Here is a 22773-nt window from a genome sequence, read left to right as displayed (position 1 = left end):
TATAGCAAAGACCAAAAATCAGGAAAGATTCAGATAAGTTTGGGTTACCACTACAAACCCAAAACTCAGACCAGGCTCACACCCTGTAGCCAAGCAATGGCTGAGTATTTAGCATACACAGGCCACAACATTTCAGAATGTCAAGCTGTCCAAAATCCAAACCTGGATCCAGATGTGAGTTTTGCAGTTGGCTTCTGTCTTTAATAATAATTTTGTAATTCCCTGATCTATTATAAGCTGGGGGGAGGAGAGGACGACAAAACAAAAAACAAAAACAAAACAACTGGATTTGCACATGCAAAAAAATGAGCTGTTTGAAATCTGGATCGGAATGATGCTGCTTGAACTCATCTTTAGTTTCAAGCAAAACATTCAGTTGTTTTGCATGATTTCAACCCCCAATTAGTCTATACTTGACAGTGGCAGTGTTTTGTTTTAATGAACTCTAAAACTCACAGAGGAATGCAGGGAATATGGAACACCACAAACCAGCCTGTGCATAAACTGCTCTGTGGATCCAGACCAATGAAATTCACGCATTTCTGAATTTGATCCACATTTTAACTGGATGGATGGGTACATCCAAAGAGAGTCTCTCAGTGGGGAGGGGGGCGTTCAGTTTAATAGAATGTATGCACTCCCTTTTTTGTCTCTCTGTAGTCCCTACCATCCCAGCCACAACAAGTCACTTTTAACATTTATCATTTGTCTGCCAGCTTCCTGAGGCAGTAGGTCAACACCTCCATTGCAAAGACCCCCGGGGACATTTCTGGGGTTGTGTCAGCTGAGAGTGGGCCAATCCATGGGGAGGGGGAACAGCAGCTCTGAAAGGACCTCAAACTATGTGCCATGATTCATACAGCTAGATGCTTCACTCTGGGAATCCCTCTCAACAAATCACGGCCACCATGTTTCATTGGAATGAAGTGATGCTTTCTTCCTGGCAAGAGACAGGCCAGCCTCCATAATTCTCAGACAGTATCAATTTTACTGATCTGGAACCAGGCGTGGTACAAGAGACTTGGGGAGGCTAAGCCTCTGGAAATGGGGCAAGAAAGCTCAGTACGCCTCCCCTTGAAGGCACATTGTCCTGCTGCCTTTGGACCACCACCACCAGCAGCTCCTGAGGGGTAGAGGGGGTGTCACATCGTAAGTACGTCTTGTTGCAAGGCAGTGTGGCTCAGTGACCACAGTCTTTAACAGAGCCCTAGGGTCCGGGGCAGTACTGTCTAATGGCTAGAGTCAATAGTCCAGCCTTCAGTTCCGGGTAGCACAGTCTATTGGCCAGAGTCAGTAATTACAGTCTTCAGTTCAGGGCAGCACAGCCCAATGGCTAGAGTTAATAGCTATAGCCCTCAGTTCAGGGCAGCACATCCTAAAGCCAAGAGTCAGTAGTTTAGGGCAACAGCCCTGGTAGGGGGACCTGGGCCCACCCTACTCCAATGGGCCCTGACTCAGGGCCCTGTTAGTGGCAGAGGGCTCCACCACTCACTCAGCAGGGAATCCAGCCACAATACGCCGAGCTCACTTGGGTGAGAGATACCACTCCCACACTCTCCATGGGCCACTTCCTCAGAAGGAAATCCGACTGCAATACGCCGAGCTCAGTCGGGTAGGAGATACCATTCCTGCATCCCTCTGGGTCACTTCCTCCCTGAGTTGGTGAGAGGATGCTCCACATGGTCTCCAGGTCCCCCAATTCCACAGCACAAATGTCTCCCTCAGGATCCTTTGGCACTGGCAGCTCAAGGCAGTCTCCTGGGTCTCTGGCTCCCCTCCTCTGGGTCTCCGGCGGGGGTATCTCTGGAGCTCCAGCAACAGGTCCTTCTCCTCTGGGGTCCAGCCCAGATTGAGCTGAATTGCTCCCTTTTATACCACTCCAGTTCTTGGAGCATGCTCAGTGTGGTTGGGGCATGGGACTTCCTCTACCCACAGGGGCATGGGACTTCCTCTTGGTCCGGTGTAGTGTATACCCACCCTGGCACACACTTCCTCCCCCCCCCCCCACTTAAGAGAAGCAAGTCTATTGCACTATCTGAGGCAACCTATAAATATGCTTGATCACTAGAGAAGGAAATAAAATTCAGAATAGGCAAAATTATTACAGCATTTACTTTTCGGTTGGACATTTTGAGTTGATTTGATGAAAATGCTAGATTTTAGAAGAAATCTAACAGAGGCTGGAGGTAAAGCAGTGGTTTGAATTGCTATTCCTCACATTACAGAAAGCTTAATTTAATAGCAACAATAGGTTAATGTATATTGATTTATTTGATTTTGTTGGGTTGCTCGGAGAATAGTGGTTACAAACTTGCTGAATGAGTTATCTTAAATATTCTTGAATTGTAATTGAAAATATTCGCTCTTAGATTATAAACCAGTCTGAAATTTCTAATCTATTAGTATGTACATTACAATTTGAAGTTGGGAATGGAGGGTATTTGGTGTGTGGGAAGGTCTGCATCCCTCCTGATTGAAAACTACCTATTTCTCATAAATAAAGTTGAATTTTATTCAAATGAATTTACCCAGATTAGATTGTACAGCCATTACACTCAGAAAAAGCTCATTATCACCTATCTGTACCTCATGGATAGTAATTCCAAATCACACAGTTCTCTCTTATCTGCCTTAAATGTAAGCCACAATTCCTTTTTCAAAAAAGAGTTGTCTGATCATATGTGTCTTACAAACCAATATCGCCCTTGAATGGGGACAGTAAAATCACTAGCCAAGGCATATACAAAGAGCCTAGCACCTTTTCTACCATCCATTATCCATGTTCAACAGCAGGGTATAGCCATCTGAGAGATGCCAACAATAACATAAGGAGGTTATTAAATATTATTCATTACCTTCAATGGAACAAAATAGAAGCCTAATTCGTAGTCTTTATTCCAGGAAAATACTTGATAGGGTCCCAGGAGATTTTTATTCTCTACTTGAAAAGCCTTTAATTTTGGTTCTCAGCTTAGATCATGGTTACAAATGTTTTCCAATAATCTATGGCCACGGAGATAATCTAAAATTCCCCCTACACCTCTGTTTTGATTTACAAAGAGGAAGGCGGCAACTGTGCTTCTTCCCACTCCCCACCCCATAAATATCATAATTGACTCCAATTGAATATATTGAGAATTACAGTGAGAGAAAATCACATTCTTTGAGATGATATTTGAATGATCCAAGTTCTTCCCAAAGCACTTCCAGCCACACAATGTAACGATCAGGCTTTGCGATCCATTTACCATAAATTAATGATCACTATCAAAGCTCCATTATATATCAGTGAATTACTAGTTAAAATGGATTTGAAATCTTTTAGCATAAATGATTCCAGTAGAATTTTGTTCTATTTTTCAAGAAATTATGCCAACCCTATTAAAGAAAAATATAACTGAATGTAGCCTTTTGGCAAAAGTGCTCTCTAACATTTGGTTTTACTCCTTTTCAAGCTTACGTAGTTTTTTTTAACCTTTCCTCCTCCACTTAAACAAAAGCATAAATAAAACCATGAAACAATGCACATGGAAAATTACTTAAAATACAAAAAAAATGCATTTTTATACTAGAAAATTAAGTCAGCTTAATATGGTTCTTCAGGGATGTGAAAAATCCAAACCCAAAGAGACATAGCCATAGAGGTGGACTGTCTATTCTAATGGGGAAAACCTCTCCTATTAGGGTAGGTAGCATCTACATTGAAGTAGTGGAACAGTTCAGCTGCAACGGTACACTGCAATGACTTTTCAAATGCAGACAGGCTCTCAGTGTTTTTAAAGGAGCAACCTCTTTTTAAAATCTAGTCAGTTTAAAAAAAAAAAGTCAAAGAGAGCTGGGACCAGCACCTGAACCAGGCCTTACTGCTTAGCTCCCCATCAATTTTGTAGTTTTATTATCACCGTTTCCTCTTTTAATATAAAATCCCTCTGGTTACATATAGAAGGCCAATCTAAACAACATGCACAATTGTTAAGGGCATGATCCTACTAACACAAAGTCAACATGGCCACTCACTTGAATGAAGTGATTCATGAGCTTGAGTGTTTGCAGGACTGGGTTCTCATTGACTATATACCTGGGAGCCACAAAACGGAGGCGTCTAGACTACATTGCTTTTTCGGGATACTGGAGGAACAAGGAATGCGTCCAAGGAATGCATCCGCTGCATCCAAGGAATGCATCCGCTTTTTCAATTTTTTTTCGAAAGGACGGATGTGCTCTTTCGACATCCCTGTAAACCTCGTTCTACAAGCAATAAAGGATGGCTCAAAAGGGCACTTTTTCTTGAAATTTGGTGCCATATAGGCATGCCAAATTTCAAAAGAGCCTCTTTTGAAAGTAAAATGAAAAAAGTATCTTTTTCCAATTTAACAGTGCAGTCTTGACTTAGCCTGAGTTTAGACAAAGTGATGTCAAAGTGCACATAGTACATTCATCTAACAAAATAGAGGAAAAAAATTAATCTCTTGCATTTACAGTAATCTTAGGTGCTACGTATAACAAAAGTAAAAATATTCAGACAGAAATGTTAATTTTATGCTGATGGAGCCTTTCAAACTGCTGTCATCTAAGGGAAAAGGAGGCTTAGCTCTTCTCAACTGCCAGTTGTACAGTTATATAATATTCTTAAGGACAATATGACTATCACAATATCGTGCCTCTCGCAAATACAAGAGTCACATTTGGTGCACCATAGAGCAGCATATCCTCTGTACTATTGCATAAGCATTATACCTCTTGTATGTGCATTGGCCATCTGACTTGCTAACCTCACCACTTGTCTGCAAAACTAGCATCAATTCAGACATTATTAAAGGCAGAACATATTCAATTATCTTTGAGAACTCATGCACAATGGGCGACATCCCAGATGATCAGAGACAGGCAAATATAGTACAGGCAGTCCCCGAGTTACGCGGATCCGACTTATGTCGGATCCGCAGTTACGAACGGGGCCCTTCCTCTCCCTGGTCTCCAGCAGACCAGGGAGAGGAAGCAAAGCGGCGGAACACGCGGGCAGCGGACAGGGCTGTCCGCTGCCCACATGCTCCGCGGCTTGGCTCTGCTTTGCCCCCCCGTCCCCCTGGTCTGCAGACCAGGGGCACGGGGGGGGGCAAAGCAGAGCAAAGCAGAGCCAAGCCGCGGAGCGCGTGGTCAGCTGACAGCCCAGACGCGTCTGGGCTGTCAGCTGGCTGCTGCTCCGCGGCTTGGCTCTGCTTTGCCCCCCCCCCCGTCCCCCTGGTCTGCAGACCAGGGGGACAGGGAGGCAAAGCAGAGCCAAGCTGCGGAGCACGCGGGCAGCGGACAGCCCAGACGCGTCTGGGCTGTCCGCTGCCCGCGTGTTCCGCCGCTTTGCTCCCCGTCCCCCTGGTCTGCAGACCAGGGGGACGGGGAGCAAAGCAGAGCAAAGCCACAGAGCCCGAGGGCAGCAGGACACCCATGGCGCGTCTGGGCTGTCCCGCTGCCCCCGTGCTCCGCGGCTTTGCTCCAGACACCTGTGGTACAGCAGCTGGGGCGCTGCCAGTTGGTCCCGTAGAGCCGCTCTGGGCGCTACTGGACCAACCGGGCAGCACCCCAGCTGCTCTGCCCCAGGCGTCCTGATTCAGCCACTGCTGGTCAGTTTCAGCAGCGGCTGAATCAGGACGCCTGGGGCAGAGCAGCTTGGGTGCTGCTGGGTTGGTCCAGTAGCGCCGAGGAGCGGTGGCGCTACTGGAGCAACCCAGCAGCACCCAAGCTGCTCTGCCCGAGGCGTCCCCAAGTCAGCCGCTGCTGAAACTGACCAGTGGCTGACTACAGGAAGCCCCTGCCCCGGGCTTCCTGGAATCAGCCGCTGATCAGTTTCAGCAGCGGCTGAATCTGGACGCCAGTTCCGACTTACATACAGATTCAACTTAAGAACAAACCTACAGTCCCTATCTTGTACGTAACCCAGGGACTGCCTGTACTTATCTTTAAAAAGGGAAACAAAAAGGACCCGGGGAAGTTACTGGAAGAAATTATTAAACAATTATTAAACAATAAATGTGTAAGCACCTACAAAATAATAGGTAATAAGGAATAGCCAGTATGATTTTGTCAAGAAAAAATCAGGCCAAACCTAATTTATTTCTTTGACAGGATTACTGGCCTAGTGAATAGGACAAAGAAGTAGACATGATGTATATTGATTTTAGAAATGGTTTAACATACAGGCAGTCCCCGGGTTACGTACAAGATAGGGACTATAGGTTTGTTCTTAAGTTGAATTTGTATGCAAGTCGGAACTGGCTCCAGATTCAGCCGCTGCTGCTGAAACTGACCAGTGGCTGACTACAGGAAGCTGGAGGCAGAATTGCTCTGCCCCCAGCTTCCTGGAATCAGCCACTGATCAGTTTCAACAGCAGCTGAATCTCAAGCCTGGGACAGAACAGCTGGGCTGCCAGGTAGGTCCCTGCAGGACCAACCCGGCAGCACCCCAGCTGCTCTACCCCAGGGTCCAAAACAAAAGCCTGGTCTGCTGGGGGGGGAGGGGCACTAGCTGCACCCCCCACCCCAGCAGACCAGGGACATGGGGAGCAAAGCCTCAGAGGCGCGGGACCCCTCCGTCTCCCCGGCTTTGCTCCAGGTGTCCCTGGTCTGCTGGAGACGGTCCCCAGCAGACCAGGGGCACCCGGAGCAGCTTTTCTCGCCCCGGAGGTCGAGGTGGCGGGACCGCTGCGCTCTGGGCAGTCCCGCTGCCTGCGAGCTCCAGAGCGAGAAAGCCCCGTTCGTAAGTGCGGATCCGACATAAGTCGGATCCGCGTAACTCGGGGACTGCCTGTAGTCCCACATGTCCAGAAGTTATATTTCATTATTACTGAATATCATCACTGAATATTTTACTATCCTTAAATTGCCAGATAAAATATGACCAGAATTACTGTCCAGCTGCTCTATATATATATCTTACTCCTAAATCTTTCATCTTTGCTTAATGCTGCTGTCAATTTATCCATATTTTGTGCATCCTAATCCACTATTTTTATGCAGAGATGACTGAAAATGCTGTACCCTTTATGTTTGTGGGACATAAATAGGGAGTAGGTTTGCACTAAAATGGACAGTAAAGAGACAAGAAAACTGAATTGACAAGATTTCAGATAGAAAACCAATTTTAAAGTAAGAAGAATCAATTTTTATTGATAAAAATCAGTGTCACAGTCAAGGGCAACTGCACTTGCATTTCCCCTCAGTGGTCCAGAAAAGGCACCACCTTCAAGCTTTCTGCTCCCCAGCCATGGCACTGGAGACCCATGTCTCATTCCCTTCTGACTGGAGTATTTCCAGACTGCACAGTTCTCTGCCTGCCCTGTGTTATTTCCAGCAGAGACAGGCTGCCCAAGCAGGCCTCTTGCTTTCTGTTCAAAAACGATTAACAGCGTGACTTCCCATGGTTACAGATAACACCCAGCTCTTTTTATGCAAGCTTATTTTTTAAGATTAAAAAAACCACACAGAAAATTTATTAAAATGATAAAAGAACCTACACGCATGCTCATATGGTTACCAGAGATCACCCCGACTCTAACAAGAGCAGACCTGCAAAACCCCACAAAGGGGGTTTCTTCTAAATTCACAAGGTCCCAAAAGCCATAGCTCAGAACTAGCACCTAGTGTTTTGGGTAGCAGCAGGCCTAGTCCTTCCATCTCTTCTCTGAGGATAGGGGTCTCTGTGATCAGGGATATTGTCCATTTCCTGGATCAGGAAGAAGGCCTCGAGGCAGTTTAAAACCAGGCTATTTATACAAAAATCCTTTCTTTGGTGGTAGGTGCAGAACACTATTTGAACTGTGTATCTCTCTGGGGGACGGGGTGGTTTTATAGGGCTCATAACAGAGGAGGTATATTGCTATCCCCCTCCTACTAGAGAAAGTGCATACAATTCCTCAATTGAATATACTCAGTTACACTTTTAATACAATAGACCCCAAAGGCATTAAACCTATTTCAGTAAAATCGATCTTAATTCCATAAGGTTTGTCCAGGATATTACAGGATATTGTCAGTCTGTCACAGGATGATCTGACAAGTTCTAGGAGATGTGGTTCCCTAAAATTGGAACAGCTAAATTTAGAAGACTATGAGTATGCTATATAATTCCACTGACAGAACTCTTCATGAAAAAAATAACTTTACAGAAGTAGGTTTTCACAGCAATGAGGCTATCTTTATCTACAGAAGAAACCTTCCCAGCATCACTGGAGTTATCCTAACTGTATGGACATGTATCAATGACAGGCCAGAAGTTGTTAATCTTAATAGAGCATAGTAATTAGGGGATATTAAATCTGGGGCTCTGTCATTCTCATGGATACACCACTGGTTTGAGCAAAGCTTTAAAGAAAAAGGTTTGCTCTGACTGATCAGGTGAGGAGAGCAGACAATTTCCCCTTAGAAACCTAAGGCCTAGTCGAGCGGTTTCCAACCTGTGGCCTGCGGACCCCGGTGGTCTGTGACGATACTGTAGAGGGGATCCGTGGAAAGTTTAAAATAGAAATTAAAATAAATGTATGTGGCTCAGGAAGAAGCGTGGGCTGAGGGATGTACAGGCTGCAGGCACAGCTATATTGTTTTGGGGCGACTAACATTTTCATAGATTGAAAAGGGGTCCATACGCTTGAAAAGGTTGGGAGCCAATAGCCTAGTCAATATTACACCTTCCACCCCCCATCAATCTGACTTTCACAAATAGTGTAGCTAAAATTGATGTACTTACCGCGGTGTCTTCCATATGGTAAGGTCAGTGAGGCTGCTCTTCCATCAACTGTGGCTACTCTTCTCCTCCTGGGGGAGTACTGGAATCAATGGGAAAGTGCTTGGAAGTTGATTTATTTGGCATTTATATTCTGTTTAATAATTCCACAGACATAAGGAACCCGGGGCAGGCATTCTTAAGGAATTAAGGCATTTGTTGCCCTTAGATCACTACTTAAAGGATGTAGTCTTCATCCAGGTGCAGAACTCTAGCTCCTGTGTTAATATAGTAATGGTTACACCAGAACTTACCAAGAGGACAACTCATACTTATATCCAGCTCTTACAAGCAGAATCTCATGATAGTGTTTTGCTGGCATCTTGTCAAGAACAGAATTGCACAAGCCACCATATTTTAATGAAGACAAAGATTAAAATTGGTTTCTGTGGTTCAGTGTAGAATTGACATTCAGAAAGAGGAGGAAAAAAAAGAATCCAAGCATATAATTGATGTAAACTTACCAACACTTTGTTTACTTACCCTCTAAGTAATCACCCGCCAACCCCCCTGCCCACAACTCTTTCTTAAAACAGTTCACAATAAAACCTCAAGGCACCTTTACAGCTGGCCACAGACTTTTCAAGGAAGCTGGTGTTTTCCAGCTCCCAAAGAGCCATTAGGGATGTTTCCCACCCACACCTCAAAAGGTAGGTCAGCTCCTTTGACAGAAATAGCCAAAGGACCTGGACTTTTTTACACTCCAGCCTGACAACAGGGGGAGTTCCAAAGGTGGCATTTGCCCTGGGGCCAATGATTCAGAAGGAGTGGTGGCTCTTTAAATCACCACCAGAGCACCATGCTACACGGCTCTGAAGGGAGGGAGGGGAGCCAGCGCTTTGCTCCAGATGGTGCCATGAGCTGGCTGCCGATTGCTCCACCCCTTTCTGCCCCTGCCTCTTCTGGGGGCAAGGAGCTATCCCCCCACATCTTGCATGGGGGCCCACCATGGCTGTCGATCCCACTGTTTAGGTTTTTTTTTTTTTTACAACAAATTTTCCACAGGTGCTAGCAATGGTGGCTGAGCTATTATAGACAAGGTCCTAGGCAATTCCAGCAGCCTATCACCTACTCTTGCTAGGGACATATTTGCATGAGCTGGTTCTTAAAATTGACGGCAGCCGCCTGTGTGCAATACCTTTCTCCTCATTGCTATTCTGGGTGGAGACACATGGGCTTTACTGATAGCTGGAAATTGTAGAGAAATTAGGTCAGTGTAGGCCAGGCCTCAATGGTGTGGGGAGCGGAGAATCTTCAGTTTATTTTGGCTCTGAACACAAGTCCAGCAAAGACTGAGATATTTGCATTCACCATAACAGTGAATGCTCAGTGATTGTTCTCAGAACACGGTTGGCACATTTTGGTATAACTGCTACGTCAGTTCTATGGTTTATAAGCAGCCAATCATGCAGAGCTTTGTTGCCTGAGAACTTTATTTTGGAAGAGGTAGTTGTAAATAAGCGAGTGAAACTGGAGCACTGTCTGGGAGCTCTTTCTACCTGTGGAACTACTCTTGCTAATGCAGAATAAAACTCTTCAAAATATCTTATGAACCTAGCTGGTCTGTGTCTGGTTATATAACTACCATCAAGACCTTGTCCACACTAGGGAATTTAAATGAATTTCCGCAGCTGCTAACCCCTGGTTAGCTGCACCAGTGCTTGCTGTTTGATGGGACACTGCTATATTCATAAAATCATAGAATCATAGAATACTAGGACTGGAAGGGACCTCAAGAGGTCATTGCGTCCAGTCCCCTGCCATCATGGCAGGACCAAATACTGTCTAGACCATCCCTGATAGACATTTATCTAACCTACTCTTAAATATCTCCAGAGATGGAGATTCCACAACCTCCCTGGGCAATTTATTCCAGTGTTTGACTACTCTGACACTTAGGAAGTTTTTCCTAATGTCCAACCTAAACCTCCCTTGCTGCAGTTTAAGCCCATTGCTTCTTTTCTATCCTCAGAGGCCAAGATGAACAAGTTTTCTCCCTCCTCCTTATAACTCCCTTTTAGATACCTGAAAATTGCTATCATGTCCCCCCCTCAATCTTCTGTTTTCTAAACTAAACAAACCCAGTTCTTTCAGCCTTCCTTCATCGGTCATGTTCTCTAGACCTTTAATCATTCTGTGCTCTTCTCTGGACCCTCTCCAATTTCTCCACATCTTTCTTGAAATGCGATGCCCAGAACTGAACATAATCAGGAGCAGCCGGAGGCAGGCTGCAGCAGCTAGCTCCCCAGGTGGAACGCACGATCGGCGCCCCACCTGCCCGGCCGTCAATGGACCGTCAATGGGGTGACATCATCATCAGGCGCCCTGAGTGCCCCGTGATGTCATCATCAGGTGCTCTTGAAGGTGGCACCCTAGGCGACGGCCGGGTCGGCCTATAGTCATGGGCCACCCCTGGACACAATACCCCAACTGAGGCCTAATCAGCACAGAGTAGAGCGGAACCCTGAGCATGTGGGCAAGACTCATCAGCCAGACACCCAGAAAGTTCTCTATAGTAACTCCTATCATCCCTCCATTGACCAGTCATAAGCGTTGGTACAACGTGAGGATGAATGGATGAGTGCCAAAGAATCTTATGCCAGCTCTATGCCAATTATCAAGAAAATGCAGAGGATACACACCCAACAGCTTTTCAGAGAGGAAAGGGATGTCATTTAGGGCAAACTGGGTGGAGCTTTGGAGTGGAATGGAAGTAAAGTTCCATGTTCATCTGCTGAAGGGGCTGAAGGGTTGCTGAAAGGCTCAGTTGTCTTTCTGTGTGAGCAGATAAGTGGCGCCAAATGGCAGATCTGATTGATTGCTGATGCTGCTACAACAGGATAGAAACTCCTGTTCTCAAGACATGTGGTGGGTAAGAGAAACCTCATTTCTTATTTTGTTAGGAACATTGTTACCCTTTTCTAACTCAACATCATTTTCATTTGCACTTCAGTTTAATTTAGCTTTAGGAAGGCCGGCTGCGCTAGTGGCACAAACACTGGACTGAGGTTCAGGAAATGTGATTTTACGCCTAACTCTACTACTGGACTGCCAGGTGACCTTGGATGAGCCATTTCACTCCTCTGGGCCTCAGCTTCCCCATCTGTAAAGTGGAGATAACAATATGATCTTTCTTGCATAGTTTGGAGCGATTACTCTACATCTTGTCCCATGTCCAAAACATCCTGACTGCAGCCATGTACTTATAAGTTTCTAGAGACATGTAGTTCTGGTGGGGGTGGGGGATTCTTTTCAATTCTGAGCAGTAGATAGCCTTCTATTTGCTCTCACCTATAGAGCTAGGAATGTCTCTCATCCCAGGAGGTGGATATTACTGTCAAATGAGATTTTCCCTAGTGCTGGAGGCATTCTCAGATTCTCCTCAAATTGCGGATGGGAATAATGTGGAGAGTCTTTCAAAAGGGATTAAAGCTAATCTTCAAAGATCCGAGAATATATTTTAATTAAAAAGTTATAAATGACTTCCAGACATCCTACTGGAAGAAGTAATTATTTATATTTGGCTTGATTTTCAAAGGTACCAAGCATTCATGGCTCCCCCTGAAATCAGTATAAACTGTGGGAACTCAACATCTTTGAAAATCAAGCCAAAATTGCCTTTAGACTGTAAGCTCCTTAGGGCAGGGACCTGTTACTTGTTTAGCAAACCTGTTCTTTTGCAGAGCACCTTTGCCTGGACAGCGCTATAGGAGTAACCACCATAGTAATAGAGAACAGATTGGTGCTGGAAGTTAGGAACATTTGATGTCTTTCTACAGTCTTTGTATTACACATTATTTTTAACAAAAATAAAGTTCCATTTTATAAGCAATATACAAGTGAAGCACGAATGAAACAACCTATCTAAAACACCCTGGAAGCAGAAAGGTGTTTGCCTGCTCACATACAACTTTTGCGTCATTCCCTATTTTAGTTTCTTGAAATAATTTGAATCAAAGGCTGCCAATTAGACCTCTCAGGGAATAAGCAGATTAAGAAGAGTGTGTGTGTTTGTAACTGTTCTTGGAGCACTGAGTCACAAGGCCAAATGATGGTGGGACATTGCTGATACATGTGTGAACACATGCAAGTGTGCACACCCTCAGCCTGTCAGAGAGCCACAGGATCAGTGCTATGCCCACAGCGTGCTATGCACACAATCTCTTGGAGGAGTACTGTCAGTGTGCCAGACCCCCATAGGAGCTGACAGTCTCTGTGAACTCCTGGACAAAGAAGGGCCACAGCCTTGGGTGGAAGGTATGGGGCAGGGCTTCCAGCTCTCAGCACCACCCTCAATGCACCACGACGACCCCCTAGGCAGCCCTTAGCACTGCCTGGAGCATGGCACATCTAGCCTGGTCTGGCAGTGATTTAAAGGGCTCAGGGCTCCAGATGCTGCGCCGCTACTGCAGTAGCTGCGGTAGCAGCTGGGAGTCGCAGGTCCCTTTGAATTGCGGGCCCCAGGACAATTTCCCCCTTTGCGCCTCCTCTCTGTGGGGTCTAGAGATCCCCCAGGGGACTTACTCTTCTTTTACAATGGGCTATGTAGCTTCTCCACTTCCCAAGTCTGAACTTCTGGCGCTACAGCACTCCCACTTTACACCATCCGCTCTGTTCAGAGTCCAGCTGAGGTAGATTTGACAGAGACTTCTTCAGAGATTAATGCACCTGCCAAACATTTGTAGGCCCTTCAAATGATCTTCTCAGAACAGTAGGGTCATTAGTCAGCTGGAATACAGCATAGGAAGTCCTTAGGTTAGCCGAGAGAGACTGAGGTAAAAGTATAGCCCAAGTCCATTCTCATCAACCCAGAGACCCATCCAAACTGTAGTGAACACCATGTTCAGGCCCAGTCTTTCCTGCAGGCTAACATCCTTGATCAGTTCCCAGATGGGATCCCCAGGTCCTTCCAGCAAACAAGTCTTAGTCTCTTTCCCTGCCATCCCAGCCCTTTGCTCCTCAGCTGGGAGATTTTGCTCTGCTTCCTCCCTGAGAGGTGGGAAATTCCATCTCCCTCTGGTCCACTGATTAACAGGTGTCAATATCTTGGTGACTGGATTTACCATTGTCTTCTCTACTAATACGGGGTCAGCTCTCAGCCAGTCCTTTATAATTACCCAGTCAGGCTTAGTCAGCTAGGGAACATCCATACCTATGCCTCCTAGAGCTGGCCTACACTGAAAATTTAACATTGGCATAGCTACATCTCCCAAGGGTGTGAAAAATGCACATCCCTGAGAGATGTAGCTATGCCACCAGCCTAATCCACAGTGTTAGGTGGAAGAATTCTGCTCTTGCCCTAGTTACCATCTCTCCAGGAGGTTCATTAATGACAGCAATGAGAGAACCCATCCTGTCACTATAGTGAGTGTCTACACCAGAGTGTAGACACCTGTGCTGCTGTAGCAGTTAAGTGTCGATATATGCAAAGCTTGCTATAAGAACACAGAGTCCTTTTCTCCCTACTTGCTTACCATGCAAAATATAGGGCAAGCTGAGGCATACAGAGGAGGGGTCATAAAGTGTGGCAGAAAATTCCCATGTTGTCACACACCCACATTAGAAGTCATAACACTCCTTCAAATGCACAGATAATCTGCTCGCCTTCCATGTAGTCTCTTTGGCGATGCTGTAACTACAAAGTGACTACTTTGACTAGAAGGCACTGGGGTCCAAGGTGTCAAATGCGTAGGGTATTATCACTGCATTTCCTGGTCTTGTTTCAAGACTTGTGGATCAATACAGTAACTCAGAGCCTACAGTCAGCCTAAAAGCCCGAAACCATAACCCAGAGCAGTGTCTTGTAGGTAAATTAACAAAGCAACTTAATAATGCACCTTCTCAGCAGACTTATATATCATATATTACAGAAACAACATTCACACTTTATGACTATCAGGAAAAAGGAAAGGAATCAGAACTAAATTGAGCATAAACCAGACATCTCTAGAGAACAACAAACTCATAACAAATAATACTTTCTAGGCACCCTTCTTCCCGCACACACCATTAAAATCATGCTGTTAAGTAATGCACCTTGTAAGGCAGCATAGTTCAGTGGCTAATTCTTTAAGTCAGGAGTCAAAAGATAGGGGTTCTATTCACAGATCTGTTGATAATTCCCAGGTTGATTTTGGCTGAGTTACAGCTTGAGTTTCAGAAGTGCTGAGCTCTGATAAAAGCCAAAGGGAGCTGTGAGTTGTCATTGCCTTTTAAACATTGTTCACTTCCTTCGCTGGGCCTCACTCTTCCCCATCTATTCATCATCTATAAAAAGGAGCTAACAATGCCCACTTCTGAATGTTCTTTGAGCCCCAATGAGACAGGGTGCTGGATAAATGCTAAATATTATATTGTTATAGAACTTATATAGTCCCAATAAATTAATACCGCATAACTCCAGGTGCTGGCTATGTCATCAGATGATAATGTGAAATCTCTTAGACTGTGTTATTTACTCAGAAGATTATAATGATAAAAAAATGAAAAAACCTTCACCCTAATAAGTATCAGGCCCTTCAAGAATGGATATTAAATACAATTTTCCAGGTACCAGATGACAGGAATCACAATGTTAAGACACACACTAATTTTAATGATCCCGGTCAAAAGGACTGTCTACAGTGTTTATTTATTTATTAATTTTTAGTTAAGTAGACAATATAAATCTGCCTTTGGCTTTCATAAAAAGCCTTCTTGCTACATTCTATTTAGTTTAAATTGGCATGCATGTGATTCCACTTGGAAAGCCCAGCCAAATGCAATTAATGTCATTGAAACTCCAGGAGTATACATATATGTTTTCAGTTTAAAAATGGAGTTAAAAAAATCCATAAGACCTAACTTTGGATTTTTTCCTATTTTTCATTTGGAGGAGGGGAAAGGAGGGAAGGGAGTAATCATAATAATAATAAAAATGTCATGGAAGTAGAAAAATCAGTCCATCAAGCCCATTTTGCTTGGCAGATTGCTTTTCCTCTTTTGCTACAAAATACTTTCTTCCCCAGAGTTTTTTAGATTTCAAAAAACCCCAGCTGGCATTCTAGTGCTCTCAGTTATTACTTGCAAAATTTGGGGTAGCTCTCCCTCACCTTTTACTCACAAAACTTGGTTTTCTATTTACAAGTACAGATCCTGATGGCTTATTTGTTATATTCCCCATGCCCCTGTCACTGGTCCTATGCAAGTGACAAGAAGATGAACTGTAAATTAACTTCTGCTAGAAGCCAAAAGAAAACATGCCATTTCTATCTCTTGGCTCTTTCATCTATGGTAATTCCACGTTTCTCCTAGTTGCAGACTCCTCCCTGAGGGAATCTCCTCTCCTTTCATTATGAATTAGGCATTACTGGAACTCCAATAGTCTGGAGAGAGACTGGCAGAGGTACCTCTTCTCCATTTCTAAAATGGTTAGCTTGATAGCCACAAGCTGAATGCAGTAAAGAATGGAGCTAATTTTGTTCACAAAAGCTTTTGCAGCTTATTACAGAAAAAGGTGCTTTAAAAATATTCCTAAAATATGAGTGTTTTGCAGAGGTTACCACAGAAACGTGTAGAGCGTATAATCCAAAATAGGATGTCTAGACAAACTCCTACTGTCTGACCTTTTATGTATTTCCTAATACAACCAATCTTGCCAAGCAAATTGGTGACTAAGCAGCAATTCACTTTACACTGTGTCATAAAGGCCTGACAAGGCCCAGGTCACAGTTATAAATTTCAGTCTGGCTACTTCAGCAACTCTCAGCTTCCTTTACCAAGACAACTCCCGTGTGGTTTCTGGGCTGTGATGTGTGCTCTGGATCATCATGAAGTAATTTTGGGGCTGTAAAATCCAAAAACCACAGCTCTGCTGAAAAACAGAGAGCACTTTCATCCAGTAGGACCCCAGAGTTTACATAAAACCATAAAAGGAAGACTGGAGAAAGCCTCTGGTGAAAACAAAATAAAAGGCAGTGATGTTAAGGCCTAGAGCAGCCGTCTATTTCTGGGGGGCTTCGTGTTGGCATCCCTGCCACTAAACATATTAATGACTAACTGCAGTGGAGTTAATAGCACCAACACATGCTAATCACACCCTGATTCACAGCTTTCTTTCTACTCTGCCAGGAAAAAGTTTGTTTATTTATGTATTAGAAGTTGCCTTGTACAAAATTAGCTGTCTCCAATTGTTTCACCACAACAAATTGAGAACCTGCTGTTAAACACTATGCCATCCAGTCTGCTCAGGCTCTTATTGCAGAGAATGAGAAAAAAAGGCTTATAAAGAGAACAAACACCAACATTAGGGGCCCTGTGTTTAAAAAAAATAACCTTCAAAGCCCATAAAAGTGAAGCGTTTTTATACAAAACAATTCTTCAAAAGTAAAAACAAAAGTTCCATAGACAAAGAAAAAACTTGGAGCTTTTTGGTGTCATCTCTCAGTCTAAAAGTGAACAGTGGATCTCTGCTTTGCTACAACAAATATCATTGGTCCCAGCTGCAGTGACATGGTTTGTATAGGGAAATTGTGGAGAAGGGTCTCAGTATAATGGTTGGAGCGGGTGAAATGGTGGAGTTCCTAGACACTAAGAAAGAGGGACAAAAGGAAAAGAGATATTGCAGGAGGGAAATGAAATAGAGAAGCAAGAGTATGGAGAAAATAAAGGGAAGCTAGTTAATATTTGTACAGCACTTTCAATGTGTAAAATATATCTCTGCTATGTATTAACGACTCTTAATATCTGGCCACTCCATATGAATTGTGTCTGCTATAGAGGCTTATTGGATTTTTATATATATATATATATATATATATATATATATATATATATATATATATATATTCTGTGAAATTTAATTTTCCATACTATATTCAGCCAGGAAATAGAGAGCTTCCCTTGGGTGAAGTGCTCATTAACATGCTAGCAGAAACACTTCTAAGGAGGATGTGTGCTCTGATATATAGAGGGAGGTGAGGACCTTGTGATAGGCTCTCAGGGGCTGGCCTTTCATCTTTTGAGCTACTTGTTATGTTTTTATGTACAAGATCTATTTCCCTCTTTAAAAATTCACCCTTAAGGTTAAAAGAAAGGTCTTCAAAGAGGAAGGTCTTCAAAATGCTCAGATATGTATTCATGCCAATCAAAAGAAAGAAACTGTACTTTTCATTTGGGATTTTTGACATAACTTTCATTTTTTGATGGTTATCAAATGAGCTTTATGCTTTGTTAAATTAGTCTGGACTACTGGATGGGGCACTGTACAGGAAGCCAGGAGATCTAGATTCTATTCTCAGCTCTGCCACCAACACGCTGTCTGGCCTTAAGCAAGTCACTTTACGTCTCTCTGCCTCTATTTCTCCTCCCAGCCTTTGTCTGTCTTGTCTATTTAGTTTGTAAGCTCTTCAGAGCTGGGACTTGTCAATGTGTATAATGTGCACAATGAAGCCCCAGTAGTCGGGTCTCTTTGTGCTAAACAAAACAAATTAATCATCAGCCCGAACTGTTGGAGTTTGACAAAGTTATGAGCTACAGAGAGGGTCTTAGGAAACATTATCCACAGGCATAACCAGCAGTAACCACTATAATAAAAATAAACCAAACCAAAATAGCACTCACCAAGGACCTGAGTTGTATGATCCAGAAGTAAAATATAGAATATGATTCTCTGGGGGTCATTAGGAGTAGGTGGCTCCAGAAGACATGCTTAGATTTGGCTTTAGTGTCTTATAAAATCCCAGTGGGCTACAAACTCCAAGGGAAGCAGTAAAATGAATTTGGCTTATGTTCTTATGGCTTAATTTAAAGAAATATCTAAAGGTTTGCGGTGCGAGATTCAGTCAAAAAATGGTGCTCTTGTGGACATCTCCCTAGAAACTCCCTGACAGCATTTTGCTATTGTAAGTCATTGGTCAGGATGCATTATGTGTACTCTGCCTTGCTTGTACCACACAGTAGGCTCTTCTGCTGCAGAGATTGATGCTTTTAGCTCTAGATCAGGGGCTCACCAACTTTTTCTTTCTGAGGCCTCTCCTTGGACTACTTGTGCCAAGGCCTGCATTAGGGAGTTAGCAAGCAGGGCAACTGCTCAAGCCTTGATGCCATAGGGCATGTCTACACAGCGAGTAGATTCAATACTTTGTCGAGCCCTGTTAATTGCGTAGCTAAAGTTGAAATAGCTTATTTTGACTTTTGGCACTGTCTACACAGCAGTCATTTTGAGATAGAGCACTCTTCCTCGGACTTCCCTTACTCCTCCTACAATGAGGGTTGCAGCAGTTGGAGGAAGCAGCCCTCCAGCTTGACATGATGTCAAGATAGCTGCTTGCTGTGTAGATGTGGACTATGTTATTTCGGAATAATGCTAGTTATTCCCAAATAACGCTGCTGTGAAGACATAGCCATAAGAAGCGATGTGGCTCTTCCGGGAGCGGTATAAGGATCTTGCGCAAAAAGGGGTTTTGGTGAAAAACAAACAAAAAAAACCCCCAACCTGTCCACATTGCTTGTTTTTGCACAAAAAGGCCTTTCACAAAAACGGCTTGAATAAATTATGAAAATGAAGTGCAGCAATATGCTAATCCACGCTTCATTTGCATAGGCTCTTGCGGTAAAAGCCGCAGTGTAGTCATAGCCTTAGTGTGTGCATGTGTGTGTGTGTCTTTACGGAGGGGTGTTAATGTGAGGAGGCTTCTGATAACAAATATCTTCATGTACCCTGTAAACAAAACCAGGTTCATATTCTGGATTTGATTATTTATGTGACAGATCACCATCTCTCATAGCCTGGGTAATGCATTTTCCACATTCACCAACAGACAGCTCTTATAGCTCAGACTCTGTGGAGAACAAAAGAACCAATACACCAGTAATGCTATAGTGCATTAATGTTACCTTGGACTATCATTCCATTGTTCCGTGATTGAACAAGACAGAATCAATTAGCCAACCCTAACTGCATCACAGAAATAAAAGTGAACTCAAGTTTGACTGGAAACCAGAATTCTTTTGATGTCACTCATGTTAACACAAAAGAGAGACTGGAATTGTGTCCTCTGGAATTCATGAATGCAGTCCGCATGGGCAGTGTGTCTGGTCCTGTATGATTCTCTTGTCAAGTGACAGTGAACTGAAGGCAGCAAGAGGGAAGTGAACTTGGACGTGTAAACATTTCGAGTCACAAAAGAAAACTGGTTCCTCTTGCCATTACAATTTAAGGGCTATGACTGTTCTGCACACTGGGGCCATTCCGAACTTCACAACTCTGGGGGAAAAGCCTAAGTCCCCTTTCTCCAAATTGCATGGCTCTGTCCTTTGAGTTAAAGGAGATTGGCTTGTTAAGTATTAGTAATATAGAGTTTATATAACATAGCTGAAACAGTTTGAATTCTCTCCAGTAGAGGACTGTAGCATACGCATGCACACACATGAAACTTCCCTCCTCCTGACACTATTATGATAAGAAACAGACCTGAGGATTATCGTAAAATTACTGGACATAACAATGATCACTGAATGCCCTCTAGTCTTTTTGAAATATCAAACATTAGCCACTTTTCTTTAAAAATGTGAAAATACACCTCCCAAATATACATTACCTTCAGCTATGTTCTACAGCCATTACACTACCACATCAATAACAGAATCGTTTTGTGTTACAAGCCAACTCCTAGATGCAGATACCTATTTGATCTCTGGCCTTTACTGCCCATCAACTTAGGATCTTAATCATCACTTCATAATTACACTCACATCTCCTTAATAAATGCTTTGCTCAAAAATTTACTTATACCTTCGTCATTTGTGTTAAGGGTCTGAGAGTTGAAACATCTAAGGCAAGAAAATGGAAGTTTTAACAACTGATGTATTTTTAGGCTGACCGTACTTCCTAAAAAAATAATGGGCCTAAGCTCCCCCATCAACCATACAGCGTACCAGATCTGCCTCCCACTGCCTGGGCCTTACTCCTGGGCAAGCTCTGTACCCCATACCACCCAGAGCTGAGGCTGCCCCCCCGATCTTTGTGCCATCCAGAACTGGAGTTATCCCCTGCCCCTGAGCTCCATGCCGTCTGGGGCAGAATCTGAACTCCTGAGCCCTGCTGCCTGGTATCTCATGTCACCACCCCTCCAATGTCCTTTCATGCCTCCTTAGATGGGCACAACTGATTTTTTTGGTAAACTGGCCATTTCATCATCTGCTCCCACCTGCTTTTGTGAAAAACATCCAAAAAACCAAGACATAGCTGGCCAAAATGGGACAGACAGTCATTTTGCACTTGGGTAGTTCTATCATGGCTTTGGTTTAAAAAGATAAAAAGAAAATGGCAACTTTGACTTACTTGCTTACATTAGAATATAGTTTAATTCATTCTGATCTTTAGACACAAACCATAAATTAATTTAACTAAGATCATGGCTGGTATTTTTTCTATGTGGTATCTATTTATTCATTATTATTATTGTTTGTAATTCAGCAGCACTCAGAGACCTCAGACAGAGTGAGGTTCCATTGTCTTAGGTTCTCTAAGAAGTAAGTAACAGCTGGACATGCATGTCTGGCTGCTGAAAAAAAAAAGGGGGTGTTAAAACAGCTTATACTTCAAACCTGTTGTTGAGTATATTATTTTGGAGAAAATGTCTTCAAATAAAAATAACTCCAATTTGCAGTATGGTTTCCCTGGAAGCAACTGAAAAAGATAACCTGGTTTTGTTTTCGCTTTACAGTCCAAATTAAGTGGCTATTTTAAGGTGTTCAGTAACTTACTGGTGTGGAAAACATAGCATAACCTCTCTCTCCCGAAACCTCACCATGTTTGTCTAGTGAAGAGAACTCTTGTTGCATGACAGAAACTGGGGAAGCAACAACAATAAGAAATCTTTTTTTTTTTTTTAAATCAGGAGTGAAATCCTCAGGCCTGTTCTAGAAGACTGAATTCCTACTGTCATTGACACTGCAGAAGAGAGCCCTAAAGAGGTCTGTCTGCCTTCTGTGGGTCGCCTTGGAAGCCTTAACATGAGGTGCATACCCGGATGTGGATAGAGACAGGGGAGGTGTGTTGGGGGAGGTCCAGAACAATTAGAGCCATGGTGATTCTGGGCATCACTGTGGCCCATAGAACAATGGGAGGCTGCCGTCTTTTGGACCACTCCCACAGCCATCTGTTTTAGCCCCCAGAGCAACTCAGGATCAGAAGATGCAAAGGTGGCTCAAAGTCACCATAGCACACTGCCTGCCAACAAGTTATGGGTTCCATCTTCCTCCAGGTTAAAGACTCTAGAGAGGTCTGCAGTCAGCGCACAGACTGAGATCGATGTCTTGTACAGTGCTGACTCCTGAACATACCGTCAGAACATCATAATCACCAAAAAGCTCAGACAAGTAAAAGACCTATAAGCCTTGATTGTATTAGACGTGCACCAGGTTGAGATGGAAGTGACTCCCATTGATTTCCCCAGTGCAACCGGGAGCTGAATTGGGCACTACAACTCAAGTCATGGCAACAGTGCTATGCAAAGTAACGTCATCCATTTTCTCCTTTCCAGTTCCTTAATTTGTATTTTGAACAAAGCTGCTGCCCTGGATCATTTTCACATCATCTTGCATAGTCTAGTCTCACAAAGTATGTTCCTCTTTATGGATGAGTAGCTGCTCAGATTCTGATTTTTGGAAATTCCCCAGAATGTTATTTCGGAGCTGGTTGACACTTAGCTTGATTTCAGGATTTGTTACAAACTCAGAATTTAGAACATGCCCAGTAAAAGCTTCAGTGAGGCTCAGGAACCACAAGGGTAACTGGCTTTACATGCAGTTTGCTCAAATCTAGAACTCAAAGCAAACCTTAGGGAATATGATAGAAGGGAAGAGAGTGTATGTAGCCAAAATAAAGAAAATGTTTGCATGAGCCACTGTGTAACTAAAGCAAAAAAGTTATGCTGATTTTGCTGTTTCTTCAGTTAGGTTGCCTACAACATATTGCTTGTGTGTATGTAATTTTGTGCAGCTATAAATGATTTGCA

At 43.5% G+C, this 22773-nt stretch overlaps 1 long non-coding RNA gene across 1 annotated transcript in view; it reads right to left on the bottom strand.

The window, feature by feature from the left end:
• The window catches only part of LOC112546771 (uncharacterized), a 77590-nt gene that overhangs the window by 28343 nt on the left and 26474 nt on the right, over positions 1 to 22773 (bottom strand). The window contains exon 3 of the long non-coding RNA XR_012901600.2: positions 8738 to 8816. This is a non-coding gene — a long non-coding RNA (uncharacterized LOC112546771). The remainder of the gene's footprint in view (positions 1 to 8737; positions 8817 to 22773) is intronic.

Source organism: Pelodiscus sinensis, chromosome 2, assembly GCF_052426305.1.
Source record: "Pelodiscus sinensis isolate ZL-2025 chromosome 2, ASM5242630v1, whole genome shotgun sequence".
NCBI classification, from domain to species: domain Eukaryota; kingdom Metazoa; phylum Chordata; order Testudines; family Trionychidae; genus Pelodiscus; species Pelodiscus sinensis.
The sequence above is the reverse complement of the archived record's forward strand: the minus strand, read 5'-3'. Positions and strand labels throughout refer to the sequence as shown.